This window comes from Caretta caretta, chromosome 3 (assembly GCF_965140235.1).
Source record: "Caretta caretta isolate rCarCar2 chromosome 3, rCarCar1.hap1, whole genome shotgun sequence".
NCBI lineage: Eukaryota > Metazoa > Chordata > Testudines > Cheloniidae > Caretta > Caretta caretta.
In genome coordinates, this window is record NC_134208.1 from 7,647,121 (window position 1) to 7,668,433 (window position 21,313).

General features: G+C 45.3%; 1 protein-coding gene across 1 annotated transcript in view; it reads right to left on the reverse strand.

Moving 5' to 3' along the window:
• PNOC (prepronociceptin) overlaps positions 1–21,313 on the reverse strand; it is a 48,759-nt gene that overhangs the window by 8,191 nt on the left and 19,255 nt on the right. The window lies entirely within an intron of this gene.

The window sequence follows — 21,313 nt, forward strand, 5'->3', positions numbered from 1 at the left end:
AGGCTCGTTCATCTGCACATCTACCAATGTGATATATGCCATCATGTGCCAGCAATGCCCCTCTGCCATGTACATTGGTCAAACTGGACAGTCTCTACGTAAAAGAATAAATGGACACAAATCAGATGTCAAGAATTATAACATTCATAAACCAGTTGGAGAACACTTCAATCTCTCTGGTCACTCGATTACAGACCTAAAAGTTGCAATATTACAACAAAAAGACTTCAAAAACAGACTCCAACAAGAGACTGCTGAATTGGAATTTAATTTGCAAACTGGATACAATTAACTTAGGCTTGAATAGAGACTGGGAGTGGATGGGTCATTACACAAAGTAAAACTATTTCCCCATGTTTATTCCCCCCCCCCCCCCGCCCCACTGTTTCTCAGACATTCTTGTCAACTGCTGGAAATGGCCCACCTTGATTATCGCTACAAAAGGTTTTCTTTCCCACCCCCGCTCTCCTGCTGGTATTAGCTCATCTTAAGTGATCACTATCCTTACAGTGTGTATGATAACACCCATTGTTTCATGTTCTCTATGTATATAAATCTCCCCACTGTATTTTCCACTGAATGCATCCGATGAAGTGAGCTGTAGCTCACGAAAGCTTATGCTCAAATAAATTGGCTAGTCTCTAAGGTGCCACAAGTACTCCTTTTCTTTTTGCGAATACAGACTAACATGGCTGCTACTCTGAAACCTAAACAATGTGTGTAGACCCTGCTAGTTGGGGGCTCCAGAGATGTAGCTCACACAGGGAACAGGGCCGCACAGAGACTATCTACCTGGGCTGGGGAGTGGACACACCAGAAGTGTGATTGACAACTTGGGTTTCCCCTGGGAGGTACTGTCAGAGGGACTGCATGACCAGAGCAAGAGAGACCCAGAAGAGAAGGGGGGGGGGGTGATTGTTAACCTCCACCACCACATGGAGAGGGAGCCGTTTTCTGACTGTCCCAGTCAGAGGGCCTGAGTCTGCCTCAGATCCCCAGAGAGCCCATGGGCCACTCCCCACACTGGAAGCCAGGAGTCAGCCGGGCCTTGATTCGAGTGGGACATCAACCAGCTGCATGCAGAAGCTGCCTGCAGCTCAGACAGTGATACCTATCTGCCCCTCAAACAGCTCCCTTGATCAGGCTGCGGATGGCCTTTGGGGAGAGGTGAGGTTCTCTCCTAATATTGCTGGAAATAATTAAGAAAGGGATAGATAATAGGATAGAAAATATCATGTTGCCTCTATATAAATCCATGGTATGCCCACATCTTGAATACTATGCGCAGATGTGGTCGCCCCATCTCAAAAAAGAAATATTGAAATTGGAAAAGGTTCAGAAAAGGGCAACAAAAATGATTAGGGGTGTGGAACGGCTTCTGTATGAGGAGAGATAAATAAATCTGGGACTTTTCAGCTTGGAAAAGAGACTGCTAAGGGGAGATATGATTGAGGTCTATAAAATCATGACTGGTGTAGAAAAAGTAGATAAGGAAGTGTTGTTTACTACTTCTCATAACATAAGAACTAGGGGTCACCAAATGAAATTAATAGGCAGCAGGTTTAAAACAAATAAAAGGAAGTATTTCTTCACAGAATGCACAGTCAACCTGTGGAACTCCTTGCCAGAGGATGATGTGAAGGCCAAGACCATAACAGCGTTCACAAAAGAACTAGAAAAATTCATGGAAGATAGGTCCATCAATGGCTATTAGCCAGGATGGACAGGCATGATGTCCCTAGCCTCTGTTTGCCAAAAGCTGGGAATGAGCAACAGGGGATGGATCACTTGATGATTTACCTGTTCTGTTCATTCTCTCTGGGGCACCTGGCACTGGCCACTATCAGAAGACAGGGTACTGGGCTAGATGGACCTTTGGTCTGACTCAGTATGGCCATTCTTATGTTCTTATGTACTGGTATCGTGGTGGGTTTTTACTAGGTGTTGTAAAATTGCTTGCAGCTTTTAGTCACCATCCCTAGCTCCGTCTCCTGTCCCTTTCTCCTCCCTTAATGATCCCCTTTCCTGTTCCAGGGCGTAAACTGTTGTTATTTTTGATGTGGTTTAGATTTGCTATGTTAGTTTTTATCTAAGAGGTCATTGGGTATTAGCCCTGTGTATGCCTGCCTTTAGGTGGGGGCACCTGTCACCTGGACCCAGAGCCCATGGGTCCTAAGGGGAAGGGAGAGGGTCTGAGAGTAACCAAGGGGGGTGGAATCAGGGACTACACCACCTTTACAGATTGGGGCCCTCTAGGAGGGAACTACCCTTAGAAACCATAGGTGTAGTGTGACTTCTATATTTGTGGGGGGGAGGGGGGAGCAGCTGCAGTCAGGCCAGTGGGGCTGCGTTTGCGGGTCGGGGGGGGTGGAATTCTGTGCCTGCCAGTGCCCTGCCAAACCACACCCATGTTAGAAACCAGTAGGTATATTAATTATGTAGCTCATGGGCCTGTCTTACCAAAGTCCAGGGGTGTCTGGACCTGGAGTCTTGGTTGTGACCATCTTTTTTGTATATCTAATAATGGGGAGAACACCTTACATTAAAACAGAGGGCTCTAGGAGTATGGAATGCTATTCTCAGCACTCCTGGTAAGATCTATCCTGAGTTGTGAATGCTCTCTTCAGAGGTAAGTATAGACCTGTTGGTGAACTGTATGCCACTTTCATTGTAACTCCTATGTGGTGGTATGCTTTTACTCTGGTCCATGTGGCATTTCTATAGCATCTTGCTTCTGGGGAACCCAAAGTGCTTTACAAACACAGTAAAGGCTCACCCTTGTTATATTGGCATTATGAAAGGGGGGCAGCCTGTCCATACAGTAGTTAGTTGCAGCCAGCTTCTGTTATAAAATCCTATTTTTAACACCCTACAGCTTTGGTTTGGAAAATTCCTTTAAACTAAAAAGTGCCACATTTAGTCTGAAACAACGGAGGACTGTTTCTGCAAAGTTTGAAGAAAATCAGTCTAAGTGACTGACTGGTCAATAAATACCTAGATTTGAAAAAAAATGGTCTAACATTCCTTTGTCTCCTTCTAGTGCAGACTGATTACTACACTATCCCTTCAAACTTTTTATAGTCACCTCTCCTTGCAAGCCCAGGCACTAGCTGTGTTTGAAGAAATTAGATCATTAATAAGTTTGCTTGCTTACAGTGTTTTTGTGAGGGATAGTTTGGGGCTCAGTCCTCTGGCAAAAAATGCCCTTGACATGAATGTCAACAGACTTCATTGGTAGTAGGATTTGGAACCAATAGAACCAAATAGAACCAAATATTTGGAACCAAATAGAATACCATTTATTTAAATATTTGATGTTTTCTACATTTTCAAATATATTGATTTCAATTACAACACAGAATACAAAGTATACAGTATTCACTTTATGTTTATTTTTATCACAAATTTTTGTTCTGTAAAAACAAAAGAAATAGTATTTTTCAATTCACCTCATACAAGTACTGTAATGCAATTTTTTTATCATGAAAGTTGAACTTACAAATGTAGAATTATGTACAAAAAATAACTGCATTCAAAAATAAAACAATGTAAAACTTTAGCGCCTACAAGTCCACTCAGTCCTACTTCTTATTCAGCCAGTCACTCAGACAAACAAGTGCAGGAGATAATGCTGCCCGCTTCTTGCTTACAGTGTCACCTGGAAGTGAGAACAGATATTTGCATGGCACTGTTGTAGCCGGCATTGCAAGATATTTATGTGCCAGATGCACTAAAGATTCATATGTTAGGTTGGATATTAGGAAAAACTTTTTCACTAGGAGGGTGGTGAAACACTGGAATGCGTTACCTAGGGAGGTGGTGGAATCTCCTTCCATAGAAGTTTTTAAGGTCAGGCTTGACAAAGCCCTGGCTGGGATGATTTAGTTGGGGATTGGTCCTGCTTTGAGCAGGGGCTTGGACTAGATGACCTCCTGAGGTCTCTTCCAACCCTGATATTCTAAGGTTCTATAAAAAGAAAAGGAGTACTTGTGGCACCTTCGAGAGGTACTCCTTTTCTTTTTGCGAATACAGACTAACACGGCTGCTATTCTGAAATCTAAGATTCTTCATCTTCAACCACCATTTCAGAGGATATGCGTCATGCTGATGACAGGTTCTGCTCAATAATGATCCAAAGCAGTGCAGACCGATGCATGTTCATTTTCATCATCTGAGTCAGATGCCACCAGTAGAAAGTTGATTTTCTTTTTTGATGGCTCGGGTTCTGTAGTTTCTGCATCGGAGTGTTGCTCTTTTAACACTTCTGAAAGCATGCTCCACACCTCGTTCCTCTCAGATTTTGGAAGGTACTTCAGATTCTTAAACCTTAGAGTGCTATAGCTATCTTTAGAAATCTCACATTGGTACCTTCTTTGCGTTTTGTCAAATATGCTGTGAAAGTGTTCTTAAAATGAACAAAATGTGCTGGGTCATCATCTGAGACTGCTATAACATGAAATATATGGCAGAATGCGGGTAAAACAGCAGGAGACATACTACTCTCACCTAAGGAGTTCAGCAAAATGTAATTAATGCATTATTGTTTTAACGAGTGTCATCAGCATGGAAGCATGTCCTCTGGAACAATGGCTGAAGCATGAAGAGGCATATGAATCTTTAGCACATCTGGCACGTAAATATCTTGCGATGCCAGCAACAAGAGTGCCATGTGAACGCCTGTTCTCTCTTTCAGGTGACATTGTAAATAAGAAGCCGGCAGTATTATCTCCCGTAAACGTAAACAAACTTGTTTGTCTTAGCAATTGGCTGAATAAGAAGTAGGACTGAGTGGACTTGTAGGCTCTGAAGTTTTACATTGTTTTGTTTTTGCAGTTATGTAACAAAAAATATTGACATTTGTAAGTTGCACTTTCACGATAAAAAGATTGCATTATGGTACCTATATGAAGTGAATTGAAAAATACTATTTCTTTTGTTTATCATTTTTACAGTGCAAATAATAATATAAAGTGAGCACTGTACACTTTGTATTCTGTGTTGTAATTGAAATCAATATAATTGAAAATGTAGAAAAACATCAAAAAATAGTTAATAAATTTCAATTACTATTCTATTGTTTACTAGCACAATTAAAACTGCGATTAATCACAATTAATTTAAAATAATTTAGAAGAAGAATTAAGTCTTCTTTTCCTTTTCCTTTTTTTTTTTTTTTTTTTTGAAATGTTTGGGAAGTGTTTAACATTTGTACCTTCTCTCTACTCACTGAAATCACATTGCACCGCACTTTGCACTGTGGTAGATTCAAACACACTGGCTCAAGTTAGAGTACCTTATCCAGTTAGAGCTACAGAGGAATTTTAGGCACAATGGGAAGTTAGTCAAGACATTAGGGTTGATGCCCCCCCGGCTTTAGTGGCCTTTGTTCTGTAGCTCATCCATAAGACAGCACTGCTAGTAGTTAGTGCCGCTTGTCCTCACGCATTAACATAGCACTGACTCAAAGGAAAGAGCATCGTCATTTCCACGTCCTACAGCAGCGAGATTTCCTTTGGAGGTCTCCTAGCCAGCCCCTCTTAGTTTATACTGTCTGGCCAGCTCACAGCCCCAAATGTTATGGCCACAGGAAGTTGTCCCACCGGCGCCTAGGACTGCAGCCTTTCCCTGTCTTTTGCTTTAAACCTGACCATGCAGCGCACACACTGCGGACAGCAAGCAGAGCATTACTTCCCCACAAAGATCATGCTAACGGTCCATTTAACAAGTCAGCTGAAAGACACTATCAACTGTGCCTCCCCGTACCGTGCCACCGCTTCACTTCCAAGCCAGTGAGCAGAAATAGAGGTCCTGAATGCTATTGATTGAGCTGATGGGTGCGGGGAGGGGGAATGACATCTGTCTCTCCTTCCCCCACCCTGCTGCCCCCAGACTATTCTCTGTCAGAATGAGAGCAGGTGCAATTTTTAATGCTTCGTTTCCAATAAAAGATAATGAAACTCCTTTGTTGCCACTCAAGCGTACTTGCAAATGGGTTTCCACTTGCCGTTTAGGCACTGATCTGTGTCTACATTAGGAACATTACATGCTAGACATGGCTTCCTCAGGAGGATTCAATGGAGCTCTAATGGAGCGAGAGGCCCTCGTTGTCAGGGTTCTCCTCTCTCTCTTTAACTTGTGCCTTCCAGGGCACACAGGCACCTACTGATTAAGGCTGACACAGTGACACTGCCAGGGGTTGCAATGGGGGTGGGAGATAAGGGTTGGGACTGTCCGAATGAATGTTACATGCCAGATCCACTTCCCTAATCCCAGTTTCTAACACCCCTTTGTTTTGAATTTCCCAGAGCCATAATGGTAGATCCTGAGCTGTGAATAGCGCCCCACTGATTTACACCAGGTGTGGGTCTGGCTCAGAGTGAACTAGACTGAACAGCTCATCTACATTTGCTCCACAGAGTTTCTCCCCCCAGTCCTTTACACCTCACCCCAAATTCCTGCCCCCACTGACAGCAAGTTGATATGATGACGAAGGACTTGAGGTCATGCCCATAACTTTGCAGGATCTGAAGCTGGCTAGGGCATCATTAAGAAGTCTTAACCAGCCAGCCAATTAGGTCACAACACTGAAAAACTACTCCTACATTTTCAAAGTGTCGAGTGGGGCTTCACCTGCCCATGAGACTGAATGAGAATTAGTTGGCTGATGCTTAGAAAATGTAGGCATCCCATATCAGGTTTCAGTATAACGTTCTTACTGTCAAAACCAAATCTTCTTTCTAAGTCTACTGTGCCTATCACTGTGGAATCTGAGCCTCCCTGATTCAAGTCATCCTCTGCTTGTGTCTCAGTGTCACACACTGGCCCACCACCAGCCAGTCATCTCCTCTCATGAAGCAATTATTTCCAATGCCACTAGTCACCTACATTTTACTGGTCATTGTTGCTGGTGGCTGCATGCCAGCTATCATTCATATCCGTCCTGCCACACTCTCAAGTGGAACAAGAAACTTAGCTCCTTGCAGGGCAAATCAAGTCTGTCATAATGTAAAATGCTCTTCTTCGGTGCTCAACTTGCATCTGGCTTGAGACAAAATGTGAGATTGTACTGGACACCACGCAGTGTCCCAGAATCACGAGCTAGCAGGAAATCTGAGCTCTCGCCTACATCTCACTTCCCTTCATCTTGCCTGGAAATATTCCCAACATGGCCAACTCTCAGTACTCAATGGGCATAAGATCTAACTACCTGTCATCCTTGCTATTAAACTCGGTTTCTTTAGGGCAACCACGCACTAACCTTCTTGGCCTTTAAGGCTAAGGAGACAGTCCTCACTATTAGTGCACCAGCAAAAAGTGTAGCTGAGAGACTGGACAGAACCAGATCCTCTCCAAAACAGAATATGTCTATATTCCTCAGGGAAAAGCCTAATCTCGCTTACACCAGTTGACTCCTTTGACTTCAGTAGTTATGTCCAAGTGTGACTGAGAGCTGAATCTGACTTGTCACTCTACAGAACTGGTAGCCTGGATCAGTTTCCCCAATTCCTATAAAAGGGAGCTTCAGCTATGTGCTCGGTGCTGCACGAGCCACAGCAATAAGGAGCGCTGCCTGACGAGCTTATGGATAAGCTGTTTACTGACACAGAGAAGACCTGATATGCTGGGGAAAGCAGAGATGGGAAGAACTGAGCATGCTTCAAGCTTCAGCCTTTTGAGGTAGTTCTGTGAAAAAATGGTGGAGTGGGGGCTAGAGCCAGTGATGGGAAAATAATTTTTTGCAATAAAAAAAGGAACTGGAGGGACTTTGCTCTAACTTTCAAGAGGAAAAAAATAAATCTTTGAGTCTTGAATCTTAGCCTGAGCTGGGAACGTGTCAGAAATCTGAGCATATGATAATGGGGGTTTATAGTAGCTGATTCGCAAATTATTGCTATTAATACAGAAAGGGAGAGCAACCTCCTGGGCAGACTATGGTCCTGATCCTGTTTCCCTTTAAATCATTGGTCCTATATTAATAACTATGATAAGTGAGCAACAGGATCATAGGAACAGCCTTGCTTTATCACCTTCTAGTTCTTATTTACTTCCCCATGCAATCCATTATTTTGTACTCATTTGCCACCCTCCCTCCTGCTCCAAATACCCGTTTGCTTAGCTGCCTGCCAGGGGCCACTCATGACGCCAGCTGCTAACGCGGATTCTTCCAGTGCATGCATTCGTTCATCATCCCTAGTGATTGCCTGGGCTACTGAGCCAGAAAGTGACCATCTGCACAATCCCTCGCTGCGAGGCCATCACATCGCTGCTCCCAAGCACAGCAGCAGCAAGAGCTCACAGAAGCCTTCTCCCTTCTGCTGTGCCCTTGAAGGGCTGTTGAAGGTGAAGCATGTTATGGCAGGGATTAGTCATAGTGCTGAAGCACAGAGACCATGGGAGAGCACAGCATGGGATGGTGATGGGTGTTCAAAACTAACCGTAATGATGCATCAGCTGTGTTAACTGTCTGTTGTCCTTTACAGGGAAATTGGGGGTGGGGAGTCAAGAGCTGTAGAGGTTCCAAAAGCTCCTCTCACAGACCAAGTCAGCCAGCAGGAGTGACTTCATTAAAGTGCTACAGTGGTGCAACTGTGCAAATGTAGCATTTTAAATGTAGACTTGCCCTCAGAATGAATCCAGGGCTTGGTGTAGAATATAAACCAGTACCTTCCTAGGACCAAGTCATTTGCACTGCATGTCCTGTGCATGGTTACAAGGTAGAGCGTACAGGAGGAGGTAACTCTAACTGGGGGACTGTTGTGCTCAAGGTTCTCAACTGGGGGGCATCAAACTTTAGGGGAGTGCAGTGAACCAGGTCAAATTTGAGTTAGTGGTGTTGAGACCTGGCACAGAATTCAGGTTGCACTTCTCAAACTAGGCACTCTAATGACTTCAGCTCTGCTCCTGCAGCTATGTCCTGAGTGTAGGGAACTCAGCCCACCTTATCCATCCACAACAAAGAGTTCCATTTGTCAGTGAAAAAAACAATCCTAATCATACAGTGGCTGAGCTACTTCACAACCGTCTTTAAAGCCATACATAGCACACCAAAACATTTTACAAATTGTTAATTAGACACAGAAGGCAGTAATTCCCCAGACCTTATTAAGAGCCTGATCCTTCAAGGTGCTGAGGATACTCAATACAAATACATTAGAAGCAAGAGAAAGACCAAGGACAGAGTAGGCCTGTTACTCAGTGAGGGGGGAAAAACAATAACAGAAAATATGGAAATGGTAGAGGTGCTAAATGACTTTTTTGTTTGTTTTCACCAAAAAGGTTCATAACGATTGGATGTCTAACATAGTGAATGCCGGTGAAAATGAGGTAGGATCCGAGACTAAAATAGGGAAAGAATAAGTTAAAAATTACTTAGATAAGTTAGGTGTCTTCAAGTCACCAGGGCCTCATGAAATACATCCTAGAATACTCAAGGAGCTGCTGACTGAGGAGATATGTGAGCCATCTTCAAAAAGTCATGGAAGATGAGTGAGATTCCAGAGGACTTGGAAAAGGGCAAATATAGTGCTAATCTATAAAAAGGGGAATAAGAACAACCCTGGGGAATTACAAACCAGTCATCTTAACTTCAGTATCTGGATAGATAATGGAGCAAATAATTAAGTAATCAATTTGCAAACATAAGAACAGCATACTAGGTCTGACCAAAGGTCCAGCTAGCCCAGTATCCTGTCTTCTGACAGTGGCCAATGCGAGGTGCTTCAGAGGAAATGAACAGAACAGGTAATCATCAAGTGATCCATCCCCTGTTGCCCATTCCCAGCTTCTGGCAAACAGAAGCTAGGGACACCATCCCGGACCATTCTGGCTAATAGCCAATATCCTCCGTGAATTTATCTAGTTCTTTTTTGAACCCTGTTATAGTCTTGGCTTTCACAACATCCTGTGGCAAAGAGTTCCACAGGTTGACTGTGCATTGTGTGAAGAAATACTTCCTTTTGTTTGTTTTAAACCTGCTGCCTATTAATTCATTTGGTGACCCCTAGTTCTTGTGTTATGAGAAGGAGTAAATTCCTTATTTACTTTCTCCACATCAGTCCACACCTAGAAGATTATAAGATGATAGGTAATAGTTGCATGGATTTGTCAAGAACAAATCATGTTAAACCAATCTAATAGCTTTCTTTGTCAGAGTAACAAGTCTCGTGGATGGGGGGAAGCAGCACATGTGTATATCTTGGCTTCAGTAAGGCTTTTTATATTGTCTCGCATGATCGTCTCATAAACAAACTAGGGAAATACAAGCTAGATGGAGCTACTATAAGATGGGTGCATAACTGGTTGGAAAATCGTTCCCTGAGAATAGTTATCAGTGGTTCACAATCAAGCTGGAAGGACCTATCAAGTGGGGGTCCCACAGGAATCAGTTGTTGGTCCGGTTCTGTTCGATATCTTCATCAATGATTTAGATAATGGCATAGAGCAGGGGTTCCCAAACGGGGTCCTGACCCCTCAGGAGGTCACAAGGTGGTTACATGGGGATCGCAAGCTGTCAACTCCTTGGGACTGACAGCTCCCAGCCTCCATTAAATTAAATTACCCCTCCCATTTTTAATGGATCAGCGGGGGTCACACTCAGAGGCTTGCTGTGTGAAAGGGGTCACCAATACAAAAAGTTTGAAAACCACTGGCACAGAGAGTACACTTATAAAGTTTGTAGACAATACCAAGCTGGGAGGGGTTGCAAGTGTTTTGGATAGGATTAAAATTCAAAATGATCTGGACAAACTGGAGAAATGGTCTGAAGTCAGTAAGATGAAATTCAATAAGGACAAATGCAAAGTACTCAACTTAGGAAGGAACAATAATTTGCACATGTACAAAATGGGAAATGACTGCCTAGGAAGGAGTACTGCAGAAAGGGATCTGGGGGTCATAGTGGATCACTGCTGCAAAAAAAGCGAACATCCTGCTGGGATGTATTAGCAGGTATGTTGTAAGCAAGACATGAGCAGTAATTATTCTGCTCTCCTTAGCATTGATTAGGCCTCAATGGGAGTATTGTGTTGAGTTCTGGATGCCACATTTCAGGAAAGATGTGGACAAATTGGAGAAAGTCCCGAGCAGAGCAACGAAAATGATTAAAGGTTTAGAAAACATGACCTTTGAGGGAAGTTTGAAAAAAGGTGGGTTTGTTTAGTCTGGAGAAGAGAAGACTGAAAGGGGACATAAAAGTTTTAAACTACATAAAAGGTTGTTACAAGGAGGAGGGAGGAAAGTTCTCATTGACCTCTGAGGATAGGACAAGAAGCAATGGGCTTGAAGTGCAGCCAGGGTGGTTTAGGTTGGACGTTAGGAAAAACTTCCTGTCAGGATAATTAAGCACTGGAATAAATTGCAGAGGGAGGTTGTGGAATCTCCATCATTGGAGATTTTTAAGAGCAGGTTAGACAAACACCTGTCAGGGATGGTCTAGATAATACCTAGTCCCACCATGAGCGCAGGGGACTGGACTAGATGATCTCTCAAGGTCCCTTCCAGTCCTATGATTCAGCTGGTGCTCAGCATAACCTGCTGAATCAGGTGGCCAGCTCTCCAAGTGTCATTAGACACATGGCTAATATGTCTCTGTATGCAAACTTTATTTGGTCAGATCATGAAGGTAGAGCACTTGTATGAAAAAGGAAAAGGTTGCCGTGGTGTCAAAGCAGCACATTTACTACCAGAGCCATGTATGAGACGTTAGAAAGCTAATATCCTGAAACACACAATTTCAAGACTGGACGTGTGGATAAGATAAGCTGGCATCTCTCTGGGGGCAGAGTTAGGGTAGTTTGGGTGCCTTGTCTGAGGAATACATGGTTATGTAGCGGTATCATTTTTGCTATTGGAAAAAGGGACGGGGCTCTAAGTTTAAAAAAAAGTTTCTATGGTGGGGTGTGATTCAGACAAGATTAAGGACCCCTGCTTTAGTACAGCGGTTCTCAAACTATGGGGCGGGCCTCCCAAGAGAGGCACAGGATGTGTTACAGGAACCACGAGCTGTGTGCCTTTCTTTTCTTTTTTTTTTTAAAAGAGCTCCAGCTGTCAGCTGGGATGGTGGGGCTTGTGCACACCCAGGTTCTCCTCCTCCCCGCCCTCTGCAGGAATCCCTCACTGGGAGGCAGCCCAGACTCAGGATCTCCTCCCCTGCCAATCCCTCACCTGGTCAGCCCCAGGATGGCAGCAGCAGTGCAGAAGTAAGGGTGGCAATGGGGCGCTAAGTCTGCTGTGAAAAGTGATATTGACAAATATCACTTTTCACATTGCCACCCTTCTGTGCTGCAGCTGGCAGAGCACTGCCTTCAGAGCTGGGCACCCAACCAGCAGCCGCTGCTCTCCGCTCTGCCTTCAGAGCTGGGTGGTGATATATGTACTTGGGGAGGGGGCATAAATGACTACAGACACAAAGAAGAGGGGCCTGATCAAATAAGTTTGAGAACTACTGCTCTAGTAGATTGAGTGATAGGATGAGTAACAACAAGTGAAGAGCTATAAATGTAATTAAGTCAAATTCTCATTACGCTCCTGACAAACTGGAGTAACTCCATTGACATCAGTGGGTCATTTGGATTTACACTACGTGACTAAGGAGAGGGATCAATTACCAGTACGGGACTGAGTACTTCTGAGCATGTCCTGTGTGAACTTAGAATCATAGAATCATAGAATATCAGGGTTGGAAGGGACCCCAGAAGGTCATCTAGTCCAACCCCCTGCTCAAAGCAGGACCAATTCCCAGTTAAATCATCCCAGCCAGGGCTTTGTCAAGCCTGACCTTAAAAACCTCTAAGGAAGGAGATTCTACCACCTCCCTAGGTAATGCATTCCAGTGTTTCACCACCCTCTTAGTGAAAAAGTTTTTCCTAATATCCAATCTAAACCTCCCCCACTGCAACTTGAGACCATTACTCCTCGTTCTGTCATCTGCTACCATTGAGAACAGTCTAGAGCCATCCTCTTTGGAACCCCCTTTCAGGTAGTTGAAAGCAGCTATCAAATCCCCCCTCATTCTTCTCTTCTGCAGGCTAAACAATCCCAGCTCCCTCAGCCTCTCCTCATAACTCATGTGTTCCAGTCCCCTAATAATTTTTGTTGCCCTTCGCTGGACTCTCTCCAATTTATCCACATCCTTCTTGAAGTGTGGGGCCCAAAACTGGACACAGTACTCCAGATGAGGCCTCACCAATGTCGAATAGAGGGGGACGATCACGTCCCTCGATCTGCTCGCTATGCCCCTACTTGATGTCTCTAGACGTCTGAGCAGATTCAGACTGAGCTGAATGCTCATGTAGTTGATCCAAGCGCTGTGCCCTGTAGTCTCTGAGCATCTTCCAGGTGGTAGCACTCTTTCTACAAGATGGTAAATTATTTATATGTGCTGCCCCTCTGAGAGCTGTTAAGCTGTGTGAGGTATTAAATATCCTGTTGCTGCTCTCCAGGTCTAAAAGAGCGCAGACTGAAAAACGCAACTGTTATTCCATGTTTTTTTAAGCAGGAGAATAGAGAGGAAGACTAGTTTTGTGGTGAAGGCCTTGGGGGAGGGATTGGGAGATAAGGGTTGAGCCATTTGCTCTGCCACAGAATCTTTGTGGCTTTGGGCAAGTTACTTAATCTCTGTTCCTTATCTACAGAATGGGGACAAAGACGTTTCCTTTGTCTGTATATATTTAGGCTGCAAACTCTTTGGGATAGTCCCTGCCCTGAAGAACTCACAATCTAAATCGACAGGCACTTGTGCAATAGGCGTTGATCTTCGCTGCGGCCTCTTGGTGCTACTGGAATGCACTGCACACAATAATTCTCTCATTTAGAGAACTGTAAAATCCATATATGTTAAAAGACAATCCATGTGCAGTTTATGGTGAGTCTTCTCCTGGCAAACAGAGCCAGCCAGCTCAGAGGGTATGTCTAAACTGCAAAGAAAAACCCACAGTACCAAGTCTCAGAGCCCAGGTCAAGTGACTGGGGGTTGTGGGGCTTGTGCTGTGGGGCTAAAAATACTAGTGTAGATGCTCCAATTTGAGCTGGAACCCGGGCTTCAAGTCCCACCCCACTGGGGGGATTTCAGAGCCTAGGCTGCAGCCAAAGTGGGAACTTCTATACTGTTATTTTTAGCCCAGAGCACAAGTCAATTGACTTGGGCTCTGAGACTCAGCGCCGTGGGTTTTAATTTGCAATGTAGGCATACCCAGAGAAGTGCAGTGCATTCCCTACTGTCCCAACCATCTCCTCCCTCTCCCCCTGCATTTCCAGGTTGGCACTGGCCAGAATCACACTTACAAAACATAAGCCTAACACAAAGATTTGGAAGATCCATGTTTGGTTCCAAAATCACTGGGCTGGGTGATGTGGCGGCACCATGATCAGCTGATGTCTTGGTTGGCTGTAGCTAGGCAATTACACTGTGCTCATCACCATAGTATCTGGTAATCATCATCTAAGCATTATTATCCCCATTCTACAATTGGGGAAACATGGGCACAGAGAATAATTTGTCCAAGGTCACTTGGCAAGTTAATGGCAGAGCTAGGATGGGAGTGCAAGACTTTTGAGTCCTAGGGTAGTGCCCTAACCATTGGGCCATATTGCTTCCCACTCCTGCAGATAACGAGTGCACTGAGGGTCCCTAGAAGAACCCCTCACAATAGGAATTAACTTCTTCAGCACATTTATAGGAGGTTTGCTGATGCAGAAGGTGCCTCCTGCAGTCCAAGTCTGGCCCATCTGCTGCAGGGTGATGGATCCTGCAGGGCATTCAGTGCAGAAGATGCATCCTGTGAAATGTACCCAAGTGACTCAGGACTTGTCACCATGACAAACTCAAGTAAAACACCGTGATGTACTGTCTTGGGCTTGTTAAGAAATAGAAAGGGGGAGGGGAAATCAATACATACCAAGGAGAAAAGAACAATAGGGAAAGAGAGGCGCCTACCAAGGCTGTCACAGAGGATCAATAGAGAGGAAAAGAAAGCATTATGAACTGTGAAAAAGTACTGGCCAGAGTCTTTAATGGCTCTCATCCCTGTGTGCTCTTTAATCAAGTGCTGAAGGCAAGTCTCATTTTCCTGCACAACAGGCTAGAAAGATCGGAGCAGTGATAACCAAGGAATGAGAAGATACTGATCTAGACACCCAAACTTCCCTAGGGAAGCTAGGGCCTGATCCGGAGAGTGGTCAGCAAGTGCACCTCCTACTGACTTCCATGGGAGATGCAGCTACTCATCACCTCTCGGGATCAGGCCCTTCATTTCCATCATAGCTTAGGGAGGATAGAAATGTCCTCTTTCCTATCCTTCCAGTCCTGCTCTGCCCCTCTCCACATGTGTGATCTGCATCAGGAGATGCTCTGAACTAAGTAATGCTCATTAATCAGTTTACATGTTGAATCAGATCAGAACGTCACCTTGTATCGGCACAGTGAGCCTCGCTGGTCTTGACAAAGACAGTTTTCATTTGTACGTGTAAGGCTGAGTCCTGAGGGACAAACAGCTGGCAACAGGGATGAGTTGTTGCGACGAGTTAGAGTGGGAGTGACTCAGGAGACTAGCAAAGCTTAGCATGGTTTCTGAAAATGTGTCTAAAGACTAGATTATAAAGTTACGCGCCAGCTCCCAAGGCTCATGTCTGTTGGGGTCGGGGAGTCGGGTCTGACATGCTGATTCATTCCTTTCCAATTAAAAGTTTCCATTCTGAATGCACTTACTGCTAGCTTGACAGCCCTGGAGTTTGAAGTCCTCTTGTTATCCCCAGAACATTTACAACAGGAGGAGTGATCATGTCAGCTTCCTCCTTCTCCATGCCTCAACCTTGCCCAGGAGGAGAGACCACTTCTGGGAATCAGATGGCCACGCACCCTCCATGGACCATGCAGTTGTTGGTGTCTGTGTTGAGAATGCTGAGAAAGGGGACTAGCTATTGTCCATTATGTTAGGGGTACCTGGGTGCTGGAAAGGGGGTGTAAAGACACAAAGAGTGTTTCACAGAGGCCACCAAACAGGCAGCAGCTGCTTTTGATTATTACCAACCCAGGCTGGATTCAGCCAGAGGTGTTTGTTTTTGTGTGTGTGTCTTCAACGCACTATTTTACATGTAAAAGAGAGGATGAGACTTAAAATCCTTCAGAGTAATATTCATGCATGAAACTATAATGTGGCCAACGCCTTTATTCTAAATGGTGGTTTGCATTAGCAGTGGCTGAGCTTCCGAAAGGGTACAGAGGTTCAGATGAACATCCAAAAGTTTGGCTTACATTACTGAGACTGTAAGCTCTTTGGGGCAGGGACTGTCTCTTTATTCTAGGTTTGTACAGCACCTTGCCAAGGGGTGCTGGTTTATGACTGGGGCTTCTAGGCATCCCAGTAATACAAATAATGAAGAATAATCTAGACATTTTGGATTTAAACAGCTGAGGCTGGAAATCACATGAGAACTGCTTTTCTCTGAGTATTTAGCACTTTCCCTTCTAGCTGCAGTGCACAGGGTTGTATGAAAGAAACAGAATAGGGATGGCAAAGTTTGCCCAAACCCAACTGGAACTGAGGAGGACGTGTGGGGAGTTCTGCTCCCTTGAGCCTGGTAGAAGAGGGATATTTCTCCCTTGGCTTTTAGCTGTGTATCCCCACACCGCCCTTATTGTAACCCTTGTCCAGCCCTAGCTTGGAGTGGGAAGGCAGATTGCACTCTAAAATTGATATGAATAATTGCTCTTCAGAGCCCAACCGGCCAGAGTGGTCCCTGTTAAGCAATGGGAGCGGCTGAGCAGCCTTCCTGCACAACCCCTTACTGCCACTGATGCAGGAAGCAGGAGACTGGATGGAATCTAAACAGTTGTATGGATAAGAGCACTAACCACAGCCAATCTGCATTCAGCAATATGATTCATTTGGCCTAATCTGTCATCATCATGTGCCCAGATTAGTGTGACCAACTTTGTAAATCCTTTTCCTGACACTTCAATCAGTACCAGGAGGCATCTAAAGCCAGCCCTGAACATGAGTATGTAAGCAGAGTCAGGATGAGCTCCACCCTGACATCTGGTGGTGAGGTGTGGCAAGTTGTGGAAAAGAACTTCAGGGGCCAATCTCATTTGCATAGGCACACCCACCCCGCCTAGAATGAGGCCATAGCTGCCCAAATGGTCACTTTGGCTGCTGTGGGATCCTCAGTGTCTCTGTTATTGGGGCAGGAAGAATAAATTGTTATTACCCTGATTATGGGAATCAAGGACAGTGGAACTGTACTTGGCCTTTTGTTATGATGGAGGGACTCGCCATCAACTAAGTAACACTCGCTAGGCAAGGGACATGGGTTCCAAAACTCTGTGAATTGGGAGAGGTTGGGGACAGGTATTAATACTTGGTGATATGGGCCCTCTGGTGAGGGCCTTACATGTTAATTTCACTTTCTTCTCTTTCCGCTGTGGAATATCAGAGCTAATTTTGATTCTATTAGGAGTCTAGTTACAGGCTGCAGAGCTGAATTCACTTTGGGCTAATGGTGCCCCAGCACTGAGGCTCCCCTACTACAAGCTGCAATCACAAAAGAGCTAAACTTACTAAGAGCTGAAATCACTGAGTGTTGTGTTAAGTAGTGGGGGAGCCTGAAGATATATGGTGGAGCAGTTTGTGGGATGGCGAGCAGAGCAGTTTGTCAGATGCCTAGAGCAGCTCATGGGGCGGCTGGCAGAGCGGAGCCCCATGGAGAGTTGGGGCCATCAGCTTTGGACCACATAAAGTGCCCCTTAATTCCCCCCCACCCCTGCAATCTCCACCCAGGTTGGGAGGTAAAACTCTGCAGATAAACTTTTGAACTCTGGGGCTGCCCTGACCAGGGACAGAGACTTTTGGGTCGTTGGACTTTTGGGACTTTGGGTGATTTTGGGTTGGTGGACTCAAGAACCAAAGGGAAAAGACACCCCCCAATTTGCTTGGGGTGGGTTTTTTTGCTCATGGGTTGTGTTATGAATCCTGTTGGTGGTGTTTCTCCAACATAATGCCACATTGTTTTTCTCTGTTATTAAAAGGCTTTTTGCTACACTCAGACTATGTGCTTGCGAGAGGGGAAGTATTGCCTCTTGGAGGCGCCCAGTGGGGGTGGTATATATTTGTCACTGGGTGGGGGCTCGAGCCGGTTGTGCATTGTGTTATTGGAATGGAACCCCTAGATACTGAACCCGGCCCTTGTTGCTGCCAGCTCTGACAGGCAGAAGGGTTACATGAGTGTTTGTGGATCAGGACTCGCAGTGCAGCAGGTACCCTAGCAGACTGTGTCAGTGTGAAGTCAGAGACACAGTAAAGCTGGTGCATTAGATCCCCCAGCTCTGCCACCTCAATCTTGTGATGAGGGGGTGAGAGTTACTTCAGGCCCTTTATCCACCTCTTCCAGTGTAAATACAAATCCTTGGAAATTCTTCCTCTGCACAGGACACCAAGTAATAGAAGCTACCGTTACCCATACAGATGGACATTCTCTCAGCCACTTCCCACTGATTATTAATATGCACCAGACGGGAATCAAATCCTGACTCTCCTTGAGCCCAGCTGTAACTCCCAAGGCAAACTGCAAACCCTTCTCCTGGGTGCAGTTACTGAGACTTGTTTTTTATGAGCTGGGCTTTTCCGCTCCTTTGCCTGGTGCATTCTGTGGTACCTCTTGTGAGCCATAAACTTCAACAGAAATTTATAGAGCCAGACAAGGCCTTTCAGACACATTGTTGCCAATAAAACTGGTCAGGATTCACTGCCTAACAAACACTGTGCTCGAGAGAGAGAAGGAGGTGTGAAGAAGAAGAAAGGCAGGACTATTCTTCTCTATGGGCTTAAAGCTGCAGTAGAATAGTGGGGGGAGCAGTGAAATGGTTCAAGCCAGCTGTGATCTAGGTGCTGTAATTAAGTGTCCCTATAACAGTCTTGTCTCTGTCTGGGCTGACTCGAGGGTTGACACTTCGAAAAACTCTTTTGTCCTCAGAACAAAGTCACATCAGGAAATGGCTCAGATTCTATCTATGAGCAGTTTGGGCCTAGAGATTGTTTTGGGGTAGGGTGGCCAACTTTCGCATTTGTGAAAACCGGACACTGAGTGCTGGAACCTCTCCCGCCCCCTGCTCTGCCTCTTTCCCTCGAGGCCCCGCCCCATCGCTCGCTGCTATCTCCACCACCCTCCCACTCCCAGCTGAGCAGGGCTCTAGAGGTGACTGGGGCAGGACATTGGAGAGAGAGCCGGGCTATAGGGGTGAGTAACTGGGACAAGTCACGGGAGGGAGAGCCAGGCTCTGAGGGTGGGAGGGTGACTGGGGTAGGGCAGGGAAGAGAGAGCTGTGCTCTAGGGGTGGGGTGCAGGGGGGCTGAGTGGGGCAGGGAGAGCCACACTCCGGGCGCAGGCGATTGGGGGTGGGTGAGTGGGACAGGCAGAGCCATGCTCGGGGCAGGACAGGGGAGCCGCTGGTGCCTCCTTCCACGCAAGCCCTTCCTGAGCGCTCTTCCAGGCTACAGCAGCCCTGGTGTCAGAGGCTGGTTACTGTAGGCAACCAAACTTTTAGTGTCTGGTCAGCAGCGCTGACCGGACCCGGCCAGGTTCCCTTTTCTACTGGACCTTCTGGTCGAAAACCAGACACCTGGCAACTGTATTTTCGGGGGTGGGAAGCTGACAACACCAAGATCTCAGCTTTCTGATTGGGGGCCCTCAACATATCAGATTGAAACACCCCACTTGTGTGTCCACAGCCCCAACAAGCCTGTCTTTCTGCGTTATTTTTAATGCACCCCTTGCTATAGTGTCGAAAGTCCAAGAAGCAAGTGTCCTAATGTAATCAATCTCAGAAATTCTACGATTGTGGGTGGAAATAAGACCTCTCAGTGTCTAACTGACCTGCACACAGGTGACATCTGGGTGAGAACTTGTAACCTGCTGCTCTTAAAACACAGGCCTTTACCATTGCTAGCCATGTATATAATGCCATAGCTGTACGCGGTGCTATGTTATAGGTCCCTGTGCCAAACATACAGGTCCCACAAAGTATTCCAGCTTTAGGAGGTGCCTTCCAGGGCTCCTAACAAATTCAGAGAAGAGAAGGGTGGACCTGATTCACCACTGTGCTATGCTAGTTTTACACTGGTGTAACTCCATTAACTTCTATAGGATTACTCCTGATTTACACCAGGGCATGCTAGCTCAGAATCAGGCCTTTGTTTCTATGCTTTTTATTTACTTGACTGTCCCTCTAGCCATTGATCTTCTTAATCTGTAGCCATAAAAATATAGCTGGATGTTTCACACACTCATAGATGATATAGCTCTCCTGCAAAGCAACCCCCAGGTCTGTCCCTGGAAGCCCTAGGAGATGAACGGATCTGATCTCCCACCTTACTTCCAAACGCTCCTGAGAGTCCTTTGCATGGGGCTGCCCTGGCTGCTAATGCAAGGAATAAAGGATTCTGGAGTGGATGGGTGCAGGTGGGGATCTCACTATGGGGTACAAGATGACCCTGGTATATTTCCAACAAAAAAAGAGGGATAGAAGGTGTCATAAATATAAAGGGAAGGGTAACCACCTTTCTATATATAAAATCCCTCCTGGCCAGAGGCAACATCCTGTTACCTGTAAAGGGTTAAGAAGCTCAGCAAACCTGGCTGGCACCTGACCCAAAGGACAAATAAGGGGACAAGATACTTTAAAATCTTGGGGCGGGGGAAGGCTTTTGTTTGTGCTCTTTGTTTACATGGTTGTTCTCTCTTGAGACTGAGAGAAGCCAGATGGAAATCCATCTTCTCCAACCCATCCTAAGCCAAGTCTCCAATATTGCAACCAGTATAGGTAAGTCAGGCAAGGCGGATTAGTTAATCTTTTGTTTTATGTGAATTTTCCCTGTGTTAAGAGGGAGGTTTATTCCTGTTTTCTGTAAGTTTAAGGTTTTGCCCAGAGGGTTTTGCCCTCTGTGTTTTGAATCTGAATACCCTGTAAAGTATTTTCCATCCTGATTTTACAGAGATGACTTTTACCTTTCTTTTTTTTAATAAAATCCTTCTTTTAAGAACCTGACTGATTTTTCCATTGTTCCAAGATCCAGGGGTTTGGGTCTTTCATGATTTTGTAACAATTTGGTTAGGATATTATTCTCAAGCCTCCCCAGGAAAGGGGGTGTGTAGGGCTTGGGGAAAAACGTCTCCAAGTGGTCTCTTTCCCTGTTCTTTGTTTAAAACGCTTGGTGGTGGCAGATTACTGTTCAAGGCCAAGGAAAAGTTTGTACCTTGGGGGAGTTTTTAACCTAAACTGGAAAGAATAAGTTTAGGGGGTCTTTCATGTGGGTCCCCACAT